Source organism: Cygnus olor, chromosome 6 (genome assembly GCF_009769625.2).
Source record: "Cygnus olor isolate bCygOlo1 chromosome 6, bCygOlo1.pri.v2, whole genome shotgun sequence".
NCBI lineage: Eukaryota > Metazoa > Chordata > Aves > Anseriformes > Anatidae > Cygnus > Cygnus olor.
The window spans coordinates 7,331,722-7,354,157 of NC_049174.1; the positions used below are offsets into that span (position 1 = coordinate 7,331,722).

The following is a 22,436-nucleotide window of genomic DNA, read 5'->3' on the forward strand; positions in this document are numbered from 1 at the left end:
TATGTGTTCTTAATAAAATCTTTTCTGATTCTATTCTCCTTGCAGTTGTGGACTGAAGACAAATATCACTGATAAAATGAAGGTCAGCAATTTAACAGCTTCTTGCAGAAAAGATTTTGAGGTGAGTGAAATTAACAGTTATCTGAATGAGATATTTTGCCCATGAGGAGCTGAAAGCTCAAAAACTCTAATGTCACCCATAGGCACAGTCAGGATTTTCCAGAGTAGCAGAATTCATAATTTTGGGAACAAACAGAGGAACTGGGAGCTCTGTGACAACTCATGGAGATCTGAACTGATACAGGGGCCAGTTGTGCAAGATCATGCTCTAGCCTGAAAGCTTTTGGCTCTAGTCTCTGATTTACCAGGGAGATCAACTGTTCGAAGTGCCAGAGGATTTTCTTTCTATTCAGTAGATGTGAAATACTTAGAGCTAAGCTAAGTTTCAGATCCTGCTGGCTCTGAGGGTACAGGGACAAAAAGTGGGAGGTTGTAACAGCAGCTGGACTGGGACAGATCAGAGGTACCCCAGGAAGATCCAGGGAACTACAGAGTGGTGAGCTTCACCTCTGTGCCTGGGCAGATCCTCCTGCAAGCAGTGTTAAGGCACATGTAGGACAAGGAGGTGACCTGAGACAGCCAGCATGGCTTCACCAAGGGCAAATTGTGCCTGACCAATCTGGTAGCCTTTTATGATGGAGCAACTGCATCAGTTGACAAGGGCAGACTGACTGATGTCATCTCCCTAGACTTCTGTAAGGCTTTTGATACTGTACCACATGGCATCCTGATCTCTAAATTGGAAAGATACGGATTTGAAGGGTGGGCCATTTAGTGGATAAGGAATTGGCTTGCAGGCAGCACCCAGAGAGGGGTGGTCAATGGTTCTATGTCCAAGTGGAAGCTGGTTATGAGTGGTGTCCCTCAGGGGTCTGTCCTGGGACCAGTACTGTTTAATATCTATCAGCAACATAGGCAGTGGGATCGAGCGCACCCTCAGCAAGTTTGCAGATGACACCAAGCTGAGTGGTGCGGTTGATACAATAGAAGGAGGGGATGCCATCCAAAGGGACCCGGACAAGCAGGAGAAGTGGGACCATGTGAACCTAATGAGGTTCAACAAGTCCAAGTGCAAGGTGCTGCACCTGGGCTGGGGCAATCGGGGACATGAGCACAGACTGGGTGAAGAATTGCTTGAGAGCAGTCCTATAGAGAAGGACTTGGGGTTCTTGTGGACGAAAAGCTTGACATGAGCCATCAGTGCATGCATGCTGGGGTTGTTCAGCCTGAAGAAGAGAAGGCTCCAGGGTGACCTCATTGCAGCCTTTCAGTACTTAAAGAGGGCTTATAGAAAAGATGGAGAGCAACTTACACGGGCAGATAGTGATTGGACAAGGGGAAATTAAACTAAAAGAGGGGAGATTTAGTTTAGATGTTAGGAGGAAATTCTTTACTCAGAGAGTCGTGAGGCCCTGGCATAGGTTGCCCAGAGAAGCTGTGGATGCCCCATCCCTGGAGGTGTTCAGGGCCAGGCTGGATGGGGCCCTGGGCAACCTGGTCTGGTGGGAGGTGTCCCTGCCCACAGCCTGGGGTTGGAACTGGGTGGGCTTTAAGGGCCCTTCCAACCCAAGATATTCTGTAATTCTCTAATGCCTGTCTGGGCTGTCACTGTCAGGGGTCTGAGCTAGAGGGCACACAGTAAACATGACTTTGGGGAAAGTCACAAGTGGGAGACTCTGTTCCAAAGTCTTTCTTGCTGACTACAGGCTGCAGAATTTAAGTGATGCTTCATCCATCTGGGACAAAAATTGTTACTGGAAAAAAATTATATTACCTGTACCAAAGCAGCGTCTCGCAGAGGATACTAAAGGCAAGTGTAAAGCTGGTTTAACATATGATACGAGATAGTTAGCAGGAGAGAGTTTTGTGTGAGGCAAGGGCTGGGGAGCAGACACTAAAGGTGGAAGCTGCTCCAGGCCGGGACTTGGTCTCTGACCCCAGACAGCGCTTCCCTTTGGGTGACTGCTCCGGCTTTATGGCTGCAGCTCCCCACTCTCACTTGCTCAGACTGTCGTCTGGTACTGTAAGCTGCTTTTTGGGAAAGAGAGGAAACAAATTCTTCAAATGAAAAAGAAAGCAGAAATGTCCTGCGGCTTCCAAACGTCTGTGCTGTGCTGTATAGGAGGGTTAGTGCTGTCTGGGTGTATGCCACCAACTGGTGTTTTTACTTTGTTTTTACATTTGTTTTTCTGAGTGTGTGAGCAGGCTGTGACTCCTGGGAAGCAGTGCTGCTTTGTTGGCTTTGGGTTACAGCTTTGGGAGATACAGGCCTGTGTGAACAGCAGGAGTGCTGCTTGTTTTGGCTGTAGTTTGTTTTTAAGATGAGGTTATCCCAGGAGAGGCAAACACTGGTATGGGCTGAAGTTTCTTCAAATAAAGACTGGCTCGTATGTGGTTGGAAATGTGGGTTGGTGTGGTCGTGTAACATGTTTGTGTGTGAGGAGTTTACTCTGCTCTATCTCTGTTTGGGGAACCGTGTCTGCTATCAGCTGGAACACAAGCAGCATTTGTAACAGAAGAAGGTATGAAACTGCCTTAAACTGAGGTGGCTCTTAACCCACGAACTCGGATATGAATTAAAAGCAAAACTTGGAGTATTTTAGGATGGTCAGGCCTATGGTTTTACTAAGAATTTTAGGACTGCTGTAATAGAGACAACAAGGGGCTAAATTTTCGAAAAGTGCTCTCAATATGTCCTCTCAGTTTCATTATTTAAAAACTTCTGTGTTTAAAAAGCTTCTTTAATGAGGGTCTCAAAATACTTGAAAAAAAAATTCAAAGTAGCAAAATTCTCAGTTATGTTTTCATCATTTTAGGCAACTCCAAATCTCAGGGGTATTATGTCACTGCTCAGGTCTAGGTCCAACCACTGATTATCTGGATTCAGTAACTGCTGATCAATACAGCGTGTGGCTCTTGTGCATTATTGTACTGAATAATAGCAGTTCATAATCTGTATAGCTCAGTTCTCTATTTTGTGGCTCTAAAAATTAATACAGCTTTCTGCTCAGCAAATGCTATCATCACCTTCTAGTTGTCAGAGTAGTTTATCTGCTACTAGAGTAGGATACATGCAGAAATGTTATTAAAAATCTGGTATCTTCAAAGAGAACCACAGAACAAATGTAACGACAGTCATAAGCATTTGATATTTTCAATGCAGCCTTCACAAATAAGCTGCTCAAACACCATTTTGCTGCAAAACTGTAAACTGTTATGAAGTGCAAACGTTCCATCTCTAAGTAATGAAAAGGAAAAAAAGAGAAAAGAAGCTAATCAGATCCATCAACGCATGGTAGGTAAAACATTAAAAGGCTTAAACATCACCTGTATAATAAATGCTCTTTATTAAAGTCTTTAGATAAGTAGCCTGGCCCAATATGAGCTAACTGGGGTCTTAAAACACATCTGAAGTTGTTTTTTTTTCCTGTCTGTATGACATTTAATGAGAGTGCAGCTGCTTTTTATAAATATCTTTCAGAGGGCTATCAGTAAAGGGCCACAGTACTCTAATTTGTAGTTGCTGGGTCCCTAAACCCATCCATAACATCGTCTACCGCTGTCTGCCATGTGCCTTGCTTGCCCGCAGAGTCCCTTCATTCGTGACCACTTGCCTGCAGCAGGCTCCTTCCCTGGGAGCCCCGTTCTGTATAGGGTAGCAAAGCTGCACCCATGGAAAATTGAGTCTGAATTTGTTCAGAGCCTCTTGGATCACAGCAGACCAGAGAAAACAAAAATCCCTGTCTGCAGAAAGCATGCGGCTGAGCAAATGGCATTTACAGACTCTTGTAGCCTTTCTTCATGGTTTCAAGCTTGAAAAGAAGCGTGCAACGTTATTTCAGTGTGAAGTAAGAGAGACCATTTCCAATGTGGTCTGCATATCTGTTGGCTTCATATAAAATGCTAGGCGCAAGTCTGTAAGGCTAGTGGGAAGGGTTTACTACTGAAAGGTTGTAAAAATAAAAGGATTTGTAAAGATTCTGTCCTCTCATGTGAACTCACTGGCTTTGTGATCGATGTGCTTTACTTCCATGGCATGCTGTAGTGATTTGTAAACATTGGGATTGCTTATTGGACCAAGGCCCATCAATTTTTGCCAGATGAAATGAGAACTGAGCAGGTTTCGGCCAGTCCTTCCGAAGAGGTGAAGGTGGTTCTCTGTGCAGTCCTGTTACCTAGCTGGGCAGAGGGCTGAAGTTGTAGGACTTGGTCCTGCCTCCCCCGAGAAGGGAGCAGACAAAGGCCCTCTGCGAGGAGCTCTGCTAGCCCATTTCCCTCTCCCAGTTAATTACTGGGAGAAAGAGAAATGACAAGAGCTGCCTGATGTTTAACTGTAAACTAACCGGCTAGGAAGCCCGCTGTCAGTCTGTCCTGCTTTCTCCATGTATTTTCTTGATTGTTTTATCTGGTGATGCTTAGTATTCTTCATTCCTCTGTCATCTGATCTGTTGGATGATACTAGCAGACATCAAAAGCAAGGATTTTCTCTCAGAAACCCTATCGAGGACAGCACTGGCTTGATGTAGCAGAAGCAATAAGCTCTGCATCTGCTGGCGTGCCATGAGAACTCTCTTATCAATTAGTCCGTCACTTGCAGCTTTGTGCCGGCTTCCCAGCCCTGTGGCATGTGCTGGTAATAGCAAAGTAACGATGGAGATAACTCTGCTTTCTGCACTGGTAAGGTTGTTTTGCTGTAACTTCCTCCCCCTCTGTATTTCTCTGCACCTGTTTTCTCATCATCTGTACAGCTCTTTGGACAAGGACCATCTTAGAATTGCACGGAGGGCAGTGGTCATATGCTAAGAGCTGGGTGAAAATCACTACAGTGGAGCTTAAGTGTTGACATGCCCGTGGCTTCTGGCCAATTAAGTAGTCCTGGTCCCTCCTTGTTTAGCACACCACCCGGTACAAACAGTCTTAATCCCCCACTTAACATGCAGCACAGGTGCAGGAGTTTTGCTGCCCAGGTCTTGGTTCTCTTTCTGATGGAAATGGCCACATCCAAATACACAACACAGCTGCACCAGAGGCCAGGTAGGTGTCCCTCTGAGAGTTTCTGCCTGGAGGAAGGCAGGACAGGGGTGGGCTGCGTTGTGCCCGTGCGTGAGGTGCTTGGAGAGGGTGACAGGCTGCCAGCGCATCCCCAGCAGTGTTTTCCAGCCCCACTGTTGCAGGTCCAAAAGCCCTTCCCCAGGCGTTAGGGACTGGGGGTGAGGGAGACCGTCACCCTGCTCCTCCCTGCGAGCACCCCGTGTTGGAAGGGCTCGGGGTGTTGGGTGGCTGCGTGGCAGGGAAGGGCAGCCATTAATCCCGGCGGTAACAATAGCATCCGTTTCTATTTTGAGAAAACAGAAGTATTGAAAATTGATTTTTTCAGCTTTTAGAAAATTGGCCAGTTTTCTGGCCTGTCCCTTGACAGTTACAACCTAGTAGCTGTTTTTTGTGGCCTTCTTAGAAGTAGCCTGGTCCTACCCCTGGTTTCACTCCCGGGCAACTGAAAACCATGGCTGTCAGCATTGCTGCATGTGAGAAAAGGATTTCTTCTTAACTGAAAACAAGGGGCTGGAGGCCTGGGACTACAAACTGGCCTACTTAGAGTGTATACTGAGCTCCCTGAAAAACAGTGTTTTATAGAGTTGGTCAATAATAAAAAAAAAGCCCCAGCATAACACTATTAACTGCCGCTTGGAACTGAGCATTATGGGTTGCAGTCTAGACAAGCTCACAGACTTCCCCAGATCAATCCCATTCAATTCCATGCTGTTTTACAATGATTCTTGTAGTTCCCACAGATTTATGTGTTTAAATCCTTTTTCAAAACACATTAAAAGCTGAGCTCAGCCTGGGTGAAGGTAGACAGAGTTCCCACCGGAGTTTTTAGTAAGTACATTGCTTTGGCTTACAGGCCTGTCTGCAGGAAAGTGCTGCAAAGCGTTTAGCCTGATGCGTGTAGTACTAAAAATGCCATGGACAGGGTTCTCACAATATAAGCATGTGTGTCTTGGGATGGTTATCCCCATCTTGTTCCAGGTAGAGAGCCAGGTAGGTCAGCATACTGCTTGTTTTCTTCTTTACACCGGCAAGCGTTGGCACAACGTGCTCTTCATGTAGGCTGGCAGGGGTCATCGGCTAGCAAATGTGACGCCCATTTACAAGAAGGGCCAGAGGGTAGACCCGGGGAACTATAGGCCTGTTAGTTTGACATCAGTGCCAGGGAAGCTCATGGAGCAGATTATCTTGAATGTCATCACGCGGCACTTGAAGGGCAACCAGGCGATCAGGCCCAGTCAGCATGGGTTTATGAAAGGCAGGTCCTGCTTGACGAGCCTGATCTCCTTCTATGACCAAGTGACGCGCTTGGTGGATGAGGGGAAGGCTGTGGATGTGATCTACCTTGACTTCAGTAAGGCTTTTGACACCGTTTCCCACAACATTCTCCTCAAGAAACTGGCTGCTCGTGGCTTGGACTGGCGTATGCTTCGTTGGGTTAAAAACTGGCTGGATGGCCGGGCCCAAAGAGTTGTGGTGAATGGAGCCAAATCCAGTTGGAGGCCGGTTACTAGTGGAGTCCCCCAGGGCTCAGTGCTGGGGCCGGTCCTCTTCAATATCTTTATCGATGACCTGGACGAGGGGATCGAGTGCACCCTCAGTAAGTTTGCAGACGACACCAAGTTAGGTGCGTGTGTCGATCTGCTCGAGGGCAGGAAGGCTCTGCAGGAGGATCTGGATAGGCTGGACCGATGGGCTGAGGTCAACTGTATGAAGTTCAACAAGGCCAAGTGCCGGGTCCTGCACCTGGGGCGCAACAACCCCAGGCAGCGCTACAGGCTGGGAGATGAGTGGTTGGAAAGCTGCCTGGCCGAGAAGGACCTGGGAGTACTGGTTGAAAGGCAGCTGAATATGAGCCAGCAGTGTGCTCAGGTGGCCAAGAAGGCCAACAGCATCCTGGCTTGCATAAGAAGCAGGGTGGCCAGCAGGTCTAGAGAAGTGATTGTCCCCCTGTACTCGGCTCTGGTGAGGCCGCACCTCGAGTACTGTGTTGAGTTTTGGGCCCCTCGCTACAAGAAGGACATGGAGGTGCTCGAGAGGGTCCAGAGAAGGGCAACGAAGCTGGTGAGGGGTCTGGAGAACAAGTCTTACGAGGAGCGGCTGAGGGAGCTGGGGTTGTTCAGCCTGGAGAAGAGGAGGCTCAGGGGTGACCTTATCGCACTCTACAGGTACCTTGAAGGAGGCTGTAGCGAGGTGGGGGTTGGTCTGTTCTCCCACGTGCCTGGTGACAGGACAAGGGGGAATGGGCTAAAGTTGCGCCAGGGGAGGTTTAGGTTGAATATTAGGAAGAACTTCTTTACCGAAAGGGTTGTTAGGCATTGGAATGGACTGCCAAAGGGAAGTGGTTGAGTCACCATCCCTGGAGGTCTTTAAGAGACGTTTAGATGTAGAGCTTAGTGATATGGCTTATTGGAGGTCTTGTTAGTGTTAGGTCAGAGGTTGGACTAGGTGATCTTGGAGGTCTCTTCCAACGTAGATGATTCTGTGATCCCTGCTGTGTGGCAGGGAAGCTCAGGCTGCATGCACACAGGTCGCTGTTTCATCCCCTGTACAGCTTTGTTTAAGGACATTGATGCTGGCTAAACGTGTCCAGTGGAGTGCTGGATGTTACCGTGATGATCACCAGGATTTACACAATCCTTTCTAGAACACCTGCATTTAATGTCTTATATATAATACAATTCTAGTAATGCATCTTTGTCTCTTTTTTGTTTTATTTTCCTGTTCTGCGCTGGTAACACTATTTGAGTTCTCAAAGCAACAGGGTGGCTGGTTCTCTATATTAGAAAAGCAGGTATTTGAGGAAAAGCCCTTTGTTCACTGGCTGCCCTGTGCCCCTGGCAATTCAGCCCATACTCCTGGCCAGCCTCTGGCCAAAGTTAATCCAGCTCCTCCACTAGCTGCTGCAAACTTGCTGACAGGGGAGCTGAGGTGAGGGCAGTCCTCCCAGAGAGTGTTCCCTGGGGTTGCATCAGTGTCTTGTCTTGTCCCATCTGTACCAGCGCTGTCCTATTGCATTGTGTGGATGTCTGCTACGCTAATTACTGAGACCAGAGCTCCTCATTTGCTTTGGGACTGGAAAATTGTGGGATACAGTGCAAAGCACTGCCTCAAAGGCAAGCATGTTATTTCAAGATGGAGAGGCTCAAAGCCCGCTGCGATCTCAGATGGCCACGTTCTGTTCATTGCTAAGGAAAGTAGGAGAGGGGAAGAGAGACTCTGGTTGGCAGCTTTGAACGTCTCAGCTTAAAGCTGAGGAGTCCTGCTAATGAAATGGGTGGCATCTGTTGGCGTGGAAAATAAGAATTTTATTTTTGAACTAACATTCTTTGACTAACATAACATGTGCTTCCAAACCTTTTTTTCTGAATAGCCAAATAATGTGACATTTCCCAGGAACAAGTGTGACTTTCTCAAAGTTTTCATGTTCTTCATATTTTCAGCCTATATCCCCTTTCAGGCCTGTATTATTTGTCAGACTTGTCTCGAAGCCTTTCTCTGTCTCAGACTCTCTGTGTGCTAGTAGTACAGTTATTTAACAAGCATGGTATTTGTTTGTGTGCGAAGCTAGAATGCTTTCCTGGCATGGGAAAAAGCTCTGCCCCAAGGAGTTCAAAGACTAAGACTAGAAAGGCTGGACTATGAAGATAATAGACCGTTAGTCGTTTTGGTATTACAGCCTGACTCGAGTGACCAGATTATATTCTCCTGCAGCTGCAAACCCCCTGCTTGACCTTGGACAGGTGATGCAGATCCAAATTGTCACAGATAGGTAGACAGCAGTGATGTGGGCATTGTATAGCCCCACTCATCCCTATAAGAGGGCTCTGCTCCCACCTTCTTGGAGCACTTCAGAAATAAAAAACTTTCATATGGCCAGACCTCCAGATACTGTAGCAACAAGGAACAGATGAACTGCATTAGCTGGCATCAGGGAAAGGGAATCTCCTATGCAAAGGACCATCATTTGTTGCAAGCTGGAATTAATTTTTAAAACACAAGAGAGGTGGTTATGCTGAGAGCTCCTTCACAAAGCAAATTGGCATGTATTGAACCTCTGCTGGCACAGCTGAACAGCTTCCTCAGCCCAACCTTCGTCTTCTGTGCTGATGGATTAGCCCTTGCAGTCAGTGCAGGGGTTTTGTACCACATCGGCAGGCCAGACAGAAAGAGGAGATTGCAAAAAAAGTGTCAGAGGTATGAAGCAGAGAAGTTCAGATAAGACATGAATATTTACAAGACATGCTAAGGAGGGAGACGAAAAGGTGACCAGTAACTTTAATCCACGAAGAAGCTTTGTGAGGTGTTCAAGTATGTAGTCCATGCTGTATATTCAGCAGAGGTAAAATCTTTTTCTGCAATCCTCTATCTTTCAATGATTGCCTCACTGAATTTGGGTGGGTGTAATGCTGTGTTCCTTGCCAGTCAGCCTGGAATTGGCCATCTATCCAGTGGAAAATGACCACCAAGCAACAGCATTGTCTTTCCAAACTAGGGGTGCTGCCTGGGCTTTGAATTTGCGTGGCAGGCAAGATGCCCATTTCTTAATCAGGCAGCCTCAGTTCAGAAGGAATAGGGTTAAAATGAAGGCCAAACATACGGGAGTGAATATGTTCCTTTCCTGTAATACAGTCTGTCCTGCAAATCTCTTGGGGTGAATGATAGACAAAACTGGCAACATAATAGAGTAGTAAGGGACTACTTAGCCCAAGTAAAGTGGCAGAGCAAATAGGTCCAGGGCTAATGCTCTGCGTTTTGTATGTATACCAAGAATCATACCCTAAGGACTAGCAGGAATAGCATGTAGGAGATGTATCAGTATTACAGTGTTCCTTTGAGCATCCAAAGACTGACATACATTGACCACACAGCTGGGTAGATGCTGGCCGTGGTGAGCAGGCTGGGGAGGGCTGTGGAAGTTGCCATTGACAATTGGTATTTACAGTGCACTGTTCCCTCTTGTCTTCTGTTCAAGAACTCTGAGAATTAAATGGTTTTAAGCAATTGCCTGGTCTGTAACAATTGATTAAACATTTATTAAAACATCTATTAAGCATGTGTTACCCCTTCCTAAACCATTTATTAAAGGACTGCTTGTGCACTGTGTGAGTGTGTTACTGTTGCTATCCATATACTCCAGCGGAGTTCTTTTGGGCGTAAAGAAGCACAGATGATAAAACATCTCATTATGTATTAGCCATATACATCTTGGTTGTTTCTTCCACAAGGAAGACAAGTAGCAGAACAGAGTGGTTCAAGGAAAATGTGCCTGCAGCAAGCTGTCTCAGAGAACATTTTCTGTGAAAGGGGCCTTCAGTTTTCATTTTAGTGCAGCATGTGTATGCAGTGAATGAAGTAAAAATTCAGGGAATGGTCCATTTTAAAGAGTTAAAAAGGACTAGAAGGTCAAACTAATTTTTAGGTGACGTATATTGGGTTTCTACCTCATGTTATTTAATTAAATACAGTATTTTTGTAATGCCATTGTATCCTCTTTAACTACAATTTACTTGGTTATAGGAACCTTTGAAACATCTGCTGGCAAAATCTGATGAGAAGACAGTAGTGTGCTTGAAGCAGAAATTCTAAGAACGAAACTGTAGCCATTTCCAAGAGATGATAAGAAGATGCAGCTCTTCACAGGGAGGAACAAGTAGGTAATGGACTGTTTGTGGGGTCTCATTGTTACTGCTTTAAGATACAGGTCCAATGCCAGCATTGCATAAGCCATGATCTCTGCAGCCTGATGAAAGCAGGGACCCCCTTCACACATCTTTAGCCTCTGGGAGTCCTCTGCTTCTGTTGGCACCAAAGAGTGGGTCAGTTTGAAGTGCTTCTTTTTCTCAGAGTTTGGTTGTGACTAACAGCATAATATTAACTGACGTCTCCTGTAGAAGCTGTGATTTTTGTTGTGATGAGTATTTGCACATGGAAATGGCCAAAGTACCCCTCAACAGAAGGTTTTCTGCGCCTCTGATGGTCAAAATGTGCTCTAGGGGCAGGAATACCCATTCATTCCTGGATGAGACCCTGGAGCCTACCCAGTATGCCTTCCCTTGGGGTCCTCTGGTGCTCCATTGCCTTTCCACTCTTTCTTCCCCTGGTGACTGCCTGCAGGAGGCTATGACTCACTCCCTGTCTTTACCCTTCTCCATGAAAAAACACACCTCCAGGAGTCACAAGGTTGATCCTTCGCTGCCGTGTTATGTTAGTGATTTCAGGGGGGCAGCTGTACACCACCATGGGCCCTCCATGTCTTGTTGCGTGGGAGCACAGTCATACCAACTGGGCTGAGGTCTAAGTCACATTTTCTCTGTCGTACTTCCCCAGCTGCTGACAGGCTGCTGCAGAGGGAGCTAACCTAAGGAAACAAGGAGAAACGTGTTGCTTGCTCCCTCAGAATTTTATCTTAACCATTAACAGAGACTAGAGTTAAGTCCTGACATCCTGTGTGAAGTGATTGCTATAATGGGGAACATTCTCCTTAACCACCCGGAAGCTCTGTGTTGGTGTTAGCACTGTGACAGTCTATTAAAGTTAAAAATAAATGCTGCTAATGTGGGCAGACTTGTGCAGTAGTGTTGCCCGGGCTTTGCGCAGTGTGGAACCACAGGTCAGCTTAGCTCTCCGTGCCACACAGCCTGTGCGAGGGTGTGGTACGCCTGGCAAGGCAGAGGTGGAAAGCACCTTGTGGTTTGTCCATCCTGCATGGGCCGGGGCTGTCAGGAGCCATCCCTCTCTGCTGTTGGGCAAGAGGGGAATCTCTCTCTGTCATAATTAGATCCTCATTAGCCCTTGGCACAGCAGAACTAGATGTATTCTGTGTGGAAGCATGTGATTTGCACGGGGGGTTGTTCTTGAACTTCACTTTGACTTTACACCTATCTTACTCTCTGAAAGTCTTCCACAAAGATACGGCAGAAATCTGGAAGATTCTGTTTTCACGTAAATAGCAATATAAGGTGTTAGAGTGCTGAATGCACTCTGTGATGAGGCCAGCAGTGAATGTTCGCAGGTTTCAGGTATTTCCATTTGAATCCTTATTCAGGTGGCTTTGAGGGAACCAGCCATAACGTGCCTGAATTTCCAGTGCGGCCTAAATAAAAGAGAAAAAAAAGTTGGAAGCTGAAGTAATTAAAGTGATAGTTAAGCCCACACTGAAGGAAGTGTGGGGTGCAGAAAGTCATGTGCCTTTTTTATTTTTTCTGGAATTTTCCTTTTGTTGCTTTCTTTCAAGTGATTTCAAAGGCTTTTCAAAGGGAAGATAAGTGCTGTTCCTAAGTTACCCTCCAAGTTAGGGCAGTTGTGGGGGATTTGTTTCACCTGGAGTTCCTTGCCCAGCCTCCCAGGGCTCAGGCCCTCTGCCTCAAAACCTGCTGCCCACTGGGGTGTCCATCCATGACATGAATGCTGCTGTCTCTCTCTCCTGACTGTCAGGGTCAAAAGCAAAGACTGCAGATCTCTCTCTCTTCTGGCCATGCCTCTTTGAAAGGAAGCTGAAAACAAGTTTATTATTGCCTTTTATGTTTTCGAATCATAGATCCAACATCCTCCTCTGACCTCCTCCTTTTGCCTGCTGTGCAATAGGCTTTGCTAAGTAGTAGCTGGCACCCTTCAAAAAAATGCAAAACAATATTCCCCTTGGCTTCCTCGCTGGATCTGCCCACGTGGGTAGTGCTGGGGCTTAAGGCATGGTAGTCACAGGGGAGAGGAAAGAGACTGAAATGTTTCTTGGGCTTTAGGACTCACTGTGCTCTCAGGGGGAAAAAAAAAAAAAAGCATCAGCAAAGCAGGAAGAACAGTTAATAGAATTTGTAGGGGAGGCTTACAGAGTACAAATTAGCCATTGCGCCAAATACCTCATTTGATTGTTTTGTCATGCACTGGTTTTCAGTATTGCTGTTGCTGGTACCAAGCAGGAAATAAATGAAAACAAAGATGCAAAAGGAACATTTGTGTATGAATTAATTCAGTTGTCTCCAAAGCTACGTCTGTTCTTATATTTCAAAAGCTGCAAAAAGTGCCTGGATTTTTCTTTTTTCCCCCCTACTTCTACAAGGTCATTCAGGCTTCCCACTTTCTTGTTTCCTACCCCATTTGTATGAGTGAGCAGCGTACTGCTTGGTCAATACGTGGGAGTGCAGCTCTTACTGGAGACAACTCGAAAGAAGCTGGTATGACTTTTTTTCCCTGAAGCCGAACCCTTTGCATTGAACTAACATCATTTTACCAGTTTTTGGTGCCAAAGAAATGGAGATGTAATTATGGGGAAAACCACAAAACCTTTTGCCGCCTCTCAAGTCATTGAGCTCAAAAAAGTATGAACTGAAATGAACAGAAGCTCATCATTTCTTTCTCAATGAAGTGTCAGTGCCTCCACACATTCCTGCAGGACCTGTGCACAGAGACTTGTGTAGGAAGGGCAGCCTGCGGTGGATGTTAACATTAGGGTAGGGCTGGGGAGGTGATGGGCACCAGAGTGAGTGTGGGTGGTGTTTTGTTTTTTTTTCTTTTTGCTTGAAGGAGGAGGAAGAGAGGCAGATAATCACCTCATTCCTGGTATTGTTAATGATATTCTAGAGTCAAAGACATCAGTCCAGAAAAACAACCAAGCAGATAATAATAATAAATAGCTCATGTTGATGGTGGCAGGAGTATTTGTTTACTGTGAAGTTGAGCATGAGCTCGTCTTGCTGGCTGTATTCAGGCTCACTTTAAAATGTAAAGCATGTGCAAGTAAAGTTTTACAGAGCTTCTGCTGAGGAAAGGTTGGGAGCTGAACCAGAAACCTTAGAAATTTGTCTTTTATTTATTTCTTGTATGTTTTTTAGGTAGTCGTACATTACTTTGTGTCATAGCATAATAGAATTGATGTATTTTTATTTTCAGCTTTCTGCAGAGAGTGGGAATTTAGTGATGATTGAAATATTTAAGTAGTAGCTGCCAAAAATTATTTTAAAGAGAATTATTTAAATAGAGTATCATTTCATTCCAGTAAAACATGCCAGTAATGGTCATGTATATTTTGTAGAATGCATGTATAAATACAGAAGTGAAGGAGAAGCATGTTATTTGAAACTCATAATCTTTGGATGTGTTTGTTTTCAGTCTGTATGGGAAAGAAAGGAAATGTTGACATATCCAGATACTCTGCAGACCAGAAATCCTATCATCTAGCCAAGTCTACTGGTTAAAAGGAAAAGAACAGTGAAAGACAAAAAGTAGAAAGTAAACTTTACTGAGAAAAAAACAAAGTCTGAGGAAAGATGAGAGAGGGGTAACAGAGCTTTTTTGAAAATTAATATTCAGTGTTAGGCAAAACAGTCTGTGAAAGAACAGCGTGGTATTCCCATAAGGAATCGAGAGAAGTTCAGTTCCGCATATTGTACCTTTTCATGTCATAGTCAAAGCAGATATATGCCATATATATTTATTTTTTATTAATAAATGATGGCTGGATCCTGCCACTTCACTTGCAGCAGGTGAACAGTTTTACTGAAGTTGCTTCTCACTGACTGTAAGGTCTGTTTACATCAACCCGGGAGAGTGTAGCAGCCCTCAAAGTTACTCAGATCCACACAATATGGGTGAGGGAAGCAACTTCAGATCGAGTTTAAGCCAGATGTTCTCTACTTCAGCCTGGCAGAGTGTAAAATAGCATTAAGGGCAGGAATTCAGTGCCCAGGATGGGTGTTTGTGGATCCGCACGTCTCAAGGTCTCTCACTCTCAAAATGCCCACAGAAGAGGCTGCTGTCAGCCTTCACACAGGGCAGTGTCGGAAGAGCAGAGCCCGTTTCAGCAAGTCGTCCTTTCCTGTTCAGGTCACTAGTGGGACTCACAGAAGTACATGTTAAAAGAAACATTACTGATCTGTCTAATTCCAGACTTCCAAGTGAAAGTTGAGGTCAGTTATGAATTAGCCTGGTTGCTTGTGTCCAGTTGTCTTCGTCCAAGAGAAACAAATGGCTCTCAGCACCAGGAGCTTTCTTTCTGCTCAGTGAGAGTCTCCTGTCTGTGTTAGAAGTACAGATGCAGTGCAGGGTCTTAATTTGAGTCTGTTCTGCCCCTCTGGAGGAATGCCCACAGGTAGTTTTCCTAGCAGAGGGTTCAAAGGCCATGTATGTGCATATGAATACACTTGGGTCAAACCTAATACTCAGGTCCTTGCTCCGCTAATGCATAGTCACACCCTGGTGATAACGGCACTGTTTATTAAGGCACCGTGTAAATGCTCAGAGCAGGTATTGCTGGAGGAGAGGGCAGAGGCACTGCAGGGTGATGTTGGTCGGGATGGTGTGTAGTGATCCAGGGTGACAGCTCCTGCCTAGAAATCTCAGCGATACGTGCTTCTGCTGCCTCGGAATACGCAAGTTTGAACTGTGTTATTAGAGGAAGGGGTGGAAACCCTTCTCTCGGTAGTATTGACAGTGCTGATTACTCTGAATGCAGGTTAAATAGACAAGTACTCCCTCCCCATTCAGAGCCCTGTTCCTTGCTTTTCTTTCTTTGTCCCCATTTCTCTCTCTCTGCCTCCTGACTGAGGCTGGTGTTAGAGAAGCGCTTTGATTGAGCAGCCATGCAGTTTGTGAAGAACAGTGGGGTTTCTGGAACATCTTTCTTCTTGGAACATTACAAATTAATCACCACAAGATTCAATGATTTCAGCTGAACTTCACATCTTTCCACTTAATGGATAGCAAATAATGGTCAAAACAGGAATAAAAAGATTAGTTTGACTCTCACTGAAGTTTCTGCTACATTCCTTCACCTAGAATTTAATCAGGGACCTGACTGAAAACTCAGTGAGCTGACATGAAACACTGACTTCACTTGAGTTGTCCTCAAGCCCTGGCAGTATTATGCCCTTGGAAATGAAATTTGAAGCCTGAGTTTGAGGACAAATAGGAGGAGCACTGTAGAAATTGGAGAGGTAGGCCACTTACTGTCTGTGCCATTATTACTTGGTATGACAATGTTTATGGTCTCCCCTCATTCCTGTAGTCTTCATTAACTCACCCACCCTTTCTTCTGTATGTTATTACCCTCTTCTGCCCCCCAGATTTATTTATTTTTTTCAGTTGTTCTTTTGGTCTGAAGGTAGGGTTGATAGTCAGACATCGTTCATCCAGGAAAGAGACAGACATTGAAGGCTACAGAGAGCTCCAAGCATCTGTCTCTCTCTGCAGAAGTACAGATGCACTGTACCTCTATGTTGTGTGGCTCGGAGATCTCAAAGACCATGTTTCCATTCTTTACAGCCCCTCTTTTTTCCATGCCTTTCTCTTGCCCTTCACTGTCACTGGTGCCTCCTGCCTGCTCCTGGGAGTGAGTGCACAGGGAAATGCTGTGGGCTCAGTCTTGGAGGTGGCTGCTGCCAGGCAGCTGAGTGGGGTCTGTGGGGTGATGGAGCACCCTGGGAAAACTTTGGTGGTTCATGCTTACTCAGGGAGGGATGAGGTGCTTGTTTCTCCTGGGGCAGGCCCCGTATCCCCCATCATCTCCTTCTCTGCAGGCCCAAAGTCAGCGTAGCTGCAACAAATGTGAGTGAGTTTTATCAGCTGCAGCCAGCTGGAAGCCTGGCCTTGTACCAGATAACCACAGTATAACTCAGACTGCTTTCCATTCTCCCCTGCCTCTCCCTCTGTGAATTAGTAACCGTAAAGCACAGCTATGGGCAGCAGCAAATCTTTCCGTAATTTCTGCCTTGCAAAGCCAGGTAACGGTCCAGGTTTATCATCCCCTTTCTCTCCCCCTCTTTCTTGCTCTCTTTTAGGGACAGGTAACAATAATACTACACATTACATGTCCTCCTTACAGCTAGATAACTAATGATTGCCATTATATCTCTGTCAGAACTAGGTAACTGCAATACTCTTCATTATATATCTGTCTTAAAGCCAGTAACAGCAGTACTCTAAATTATGTACCTTTCTTCCTTTTTCTCTGTCAGGCAGGTAATTGTTATGCTCATCTTTATGTGTCTTTCCTGGAGCTGTAATAGTTTTCATTGTATCTCCTCAGAGCTTATTATGGTAATGTTCCTTACTGTATATTTCGGAGTTAGAAGCTGATATTTTTTAGAGTCACCTCTGTAGTATTTTGCCTTCTGTATTTCTTACAATTTGAGTAATTAAAATACTACTCTTAGATTAACAACTTTGAGAAGGATTCTGCTTTTCCTCTCAGGATCTTTCTAGGGACTGTCTTGGGGTTGGAGAGGTGTCCTGTAAAGTGGTGTCTGTGCCCTCTTGATCCCAGGGCTGGGCGGTGCCTTTCCCCCTTTGGATTTCAGCAGTGCCAAGTTGCTAGGACTGGGATTTTGGCCATGGAAGATGCCGAAAAGGCTTGGCATCCTCTGGCACTCGGGGACCATCCTTGGACACTGCCATCTCACGTCTCCACATTTCCATGCCCAGTATTTTGCAAATTGAGATGCTGAGTTCTCTGAGGAACAGGTTGCTCCTCTACAGTGCCTACCACAGTTTCTCCTGATTTTGATTTCAGTCTTCTTTCTTATGTCATAATATAAAACCTGTTATGCATGGGTAACTGACACAAATTTCACAAACTTGGCTATGACTCCTTGATTATTATTAAGAATTATCTTTCTGGGATTTCAGTGTTTGCTCTTCATTTTTCTTCTGACAGTATGATGTCTCCTGTGAGGACCTGATGGAGCAGAAATAATACTGTGTTTTAGGAGATCTTCCTCCTTGTAGCATGTATACTAAACAGGTTAATAAACCAGTAGCTGGTGATCAATTTATGTAAAATAACTCTTAAGCAGCAAGCCCGATCTGAAAATTACTTGATAAACTATTCAGTAAATGTTATCTGCATAAATAACACACAGGAATAAATTGGAACCAGTTTGAGACCATAAAAGGAGGGCTACATTTGCAGCATGGTTCAGAGACTGTAAATCAAATCAAACCAATTTTGTCTCCTGTTCCACCTTTTATTAGATAATCAAAATTCAGATCAGTCTCATGAAAAGATTTCCTTGTACTGCTTGAATCTCATAAGTAAGCCTGGCTCTACTTGCAAGTGAGTACCACCTCTAAAAGAGATGGAAACAGTGCCTGCTCACATCCCAAGTGCGAAATAGCTGGGAAGTAAAATACATTTCAAGAAACATTTTGTTTGAATTTTGAGATGAACTGGAGTAGAAGGTGCTTAGAAAAGTGATGGGAAGTGGCTCCATGTTAGAGGCATAACACATGGAGAACTCTTAAACTTCATGGGAAATTAACAGGCATAGCTGAAGTGGGTAATTTCAAGAATGCAGCCCTAGGAGTTGATGCGGACCTGCGAATAACATTACATCCAAAAACTGTGTTATTAAAATTAACACATTATTGACTAGCATGGAAAAAAAAATGACAGAGGAAATCCGTCAGCAGCATGAAAGTCTGATCATGACAGGCCAGCTCAAATGGCAGGTGTTGTGCAGCTTGGCAAGAAGCTGCAGGATCTCGGGGACGGCTTGGAGAAAAGAGCTGCTGCAGAAGAAACAAGTTCACTGCGAAGAGCACTGCACTTAGGAGAAGGGCCTCTAGCAGAGGCAATCTAGTGAAGCCAACTTCAGCTTAGACAAGAAAGATGTACTGGCAATATTTTGTCATACAGAAAAAAATTAAATTCTTACCCAGAATAAGGAGAAAAATAATTGAAATCTAGTGTGATTGTGAAATTCCCTGTGTGGTAATCCAATCTGGAGACAATCAGCCACGGACAGCTTTATCTGTCATTGCCTGACAAGCAGAATTTCCAAAGCAAAATTTCCAAAGGAGCCAGCAGCGATTGCTGTTAGCGGCATATTACGTCATCTGTCGTAAGGGCAGAGCCGAGCACCTCCTGTGGCAACTGTTCACGCATAAACTCATGTTGTTGGGACACAAGGGTGTTTGCTGTAAATTGCTGTTGGTTTCACTGGGAATAAAACACGCCCTTATAAAGTTGCTAATAGACCACACATTGACCAACTGTAACTTCCTTGGCTCTGTTTGCTTACACCATCAGCTGAAGACTCTGCATTAGGCAAAGTTTAATATGAAGTGACCAGCTGGGATCTCTAGTGGACAGGGCTGTAGATGTGATGAGCTTGAAAGTAAGATAACTACGTGCTGCCCAAGATGATGCACTTGTCTGTGCCTCTCTTTCTTGAATGAGATGTTTCGATGTCTTATTAGCCCATCGGTAGAACAGGATTGCAGGCACTCCTGTTGTGGAGTGATTGGCAGTGAGAGGCTGCCTGCTTGCAACAGAACTTTCTATGTGAAATGCTCAATTTATCGAACCGAATCAGAGTGTGAGTGATAAGAAGTATCTGCAATACAATTCTGCACAGTGCTCTGCACAGCCCATACCAGGCCAGTTTTAATTATCCCCAGAAACTAAACCAGACATGAGTTCACTTGGCCTGGGGCCTCCTAGGATCTGTGGTACACAGCACCAAACAAGGAGGTTCCCTGCCTCAGATGAAGCCCTGTTATGTTACAAAAAAAAACAAACCCTGCTTAGTACTTGTTACGTTACACTGACTACGTTAAAGGAATGATTTATAGGTACAGAGAAAAAAAAAAATAAGGCAAAGTGTGTGTCTTAACAAGGTCTACCAAGGTTACAAATTCTGATAAAAAAAAAAATCATTTACATTGAGGTATTTGTTTAATTTATTTCAGGTGAGGTCAAATCTTTGATTCTTTCTTTAAATAACTGGGAAGTTTTTACAGATTCTATAATGTGTTCAAGGTAGGTTATGCTTTTGCAAGAGAGCTGCAAATACTTATGTTCTGATGGAGGTGGTACTAAACAAAGAAGAGTTACATAAATGCCTTGTAGCATAGGCTTCATGTGTTAGGAATATTAAAAATAACTCCTCAATGCTCACAGGGTCTTATTTCAGTAAAGCGTGCTATGTTTTCCATCCTTTTATGCATGACTTCAACTACAAAACCATTATGGAATTGAAATGTATCTGAATATCCAATCTATAATGCCCCTTGGCAAAACCCAAGTGAAAATAAGGGGTCCAAAGAGGGAAAATGCATTTAATATTCATATACGGATTGACTATATAGTCAATACACCGGCTTGCCTTGTTGATTAGTCTTAAGTGTAACCGTTTTGTGTCCAATGTCCATAAAGCAGCAGCGAAGCAGCAGACAAAAAATGACATTTTCTTAAACAGAGAAGTGGTACCAAACGTAAATCTGACTTTGCACGTTTTTGATTGGCAAGATACATGGTTTGAGGCTTTCTGTTACGAGACCAGGCCCAGCTTCGAACACCTGGATGCAGTCTTCCTAAGGATTCAGGGAGGGTCTTGAAGTCACGCTCTCTTAACTTTGCTTTCCAATTTTATATGAAATGATAGCAAATCTCTTCCTGTCCTTTTAGCCTGGCTTCTCGTGTAAAATGGCTGTGTGTATGACAGTCTGTCCTTCATTGCACAATAACTTCTGAAGTGGTCCAGCTTCAGTGACATTTCCCCAGAAATCAGAAGCCTCAAAACATAATATTCTTATAAGCATAATGAGTATAAACAGCTGGATGAAGAAAGAAGTGTCCTCCACTGCAAAAAACGGTTGCAGTACAAATTCCTCATAGGCATCCAGGAATTAGGAACCATGAGAAAAGTTCAGGATAGAGCCCTTTTATTCATAAACATCAAAAATTTTAACCACAAGACATGGACTTACAGTAAAATAGGCTGTTATACAGCTGTATGGGATCTTTTACCTGTTTTCTTCGCTAGTCTGGGAAAATATTTTTTAGGTTTCAGCATAAGATTTGCTCCTATCTGAGACGAGCAAAGAGGATTTGCCAGGGTGGGATAGGAATGCAGTACCTTTGAAGATTAATGTGCATATGCAAACCAATTCCTCAAAAACTCAATAGACACGTGATTCACAGAGCATGCAGGAGTAATTGCAGCTGGATTGTAGTCCTGAAGAAAATGAAATAATTCTGTTGAAGAGTTGGGTTTTGCTTTTTTGTTTTTCTGATATATATTTTTAAAATCTAATTAATTGGGAGGTAGAGAACAGAGAAAGATCTCTCAGGGCCTTTCGGCCCTGTCTGGAGAAGAGGAAGAAAACCTAAGCAAATAAAAAATCTTGACTATTAAAGACAGTTTTAGGAGTTGCTGGAAAATTTGAATACCACAAATTACTTACGGGCAACAAATTCCCATGTTTTTGTATTCACAAAGGCCATAAAACTAACGCAGGAAACTTAATTTTCCTTAATCTCAAATACAGTGTATAAATCAAATACTGTTAACAGGAACACTGTTTTTAGCACATAAAAGCCTCTGAGAACTTCTGACTGTTTAAAATCTCCCACGTGCACGTACCTGTGCTTTCTGTTATCTTTCTCCTCTGCATGGCAAGCACTGGGTGCAGGCTTCCAGTTTTCATCAGACATCTCCGAGCCAAAATACACTGGGCTGGTGTCAGTGTAGATGGTTGGCACTCGTTTAACATAGCAGCTGAATATGTAATTATATTAGTTTGAAGTTTTACTTTAACTAGGCAGTTTTACTTTTAACAAGGCAGTGTTAATAGGTGTTTCATCTTAATTGCTGCCAGGACATGAGAAAGGATGAAGAATATTGGGGGAAGGAGTAGCCTTGGGACAGTTGCTGTGGAGGTAGCGCTTGGCTGACATAGTTTATGTCATTCAAGTCGGATTTCAGTAAAAGGTTTCCAATTCTGTTAAATAGGCCCAGCAACCAACAGTAAGGCTGAGTCTGTGTAAGGGAAAATCTCTTGAAATTAGTGTTGCAGTGGAAAGTAGATCATCAAGATATTTCAGGTTAGGAGTATGGTAAATTTATGATTCCAGAAGGGAAGGAATGAAGAGAGTAGTTTTCTTCTGCATCTGTCATAGCCCACAGCGAAGAGAGACAAGCTAAAGTTATAGCAGACACATGTTTTCCATGTGTCCCTCACGGTAAGGCTAGGGTTTCTAAAAGAAAGAAATGAGAAAAAAAATTGTGAATAATTTTTTCCGTGACCCTAAAAGCTAAGCTGGGAAATGGCATTTTTGAGAGAGAATGGCTTTATATGAAGTAAATTGTCAAACAGGACTGTTCACTTAGGTGCAATTTACCTAGTATTAAGGTCTTGGGTAGGATCTCTAAAAGAAAACAGCATGCTTTTATCCCGTATATGTATGTTTGTACTTCTGTATGGAATTCTCTCTATATATATATTTCAAGCATACATAAATATATATTTATAGGTATGCATTTAGTCTTTAGAGTTGCGATGAGAAGGGCCATTTTTCTGGAACATTTTTCTTGCTCTTGTTTCATAGC

At 44.1% G+C, this 22,436-nt stretch overlaps 1 long non-coding RNA gene across 2 annotated transcripts in view; it reads left to right on the forward strand.

Moving 5' to 3' along the window:
• Positions 1 to 20,496, forward strand: part of LOC121072593 — a 35,922-nt gene extending 15,426 nt beyond the window's left edge. For both annotated transcript variants that reach the window (XR_005821331.1, XR_005821330.1), the window contains 3 exons: positions 46 to 121; positions 10,630 to 10,762; positions 17,759 to 20,496. This is a non-coding gene — a long non-coding RNA (uncharacterized LOC121072593). The remainder of the gene's footprint in view (positions 1 to 45; positions 122 to 10,629; positions 10,763 to 17,758) is intronic.
• Positions 20,497 to 22,436: the final 1,940 nt, after the last annotated feature.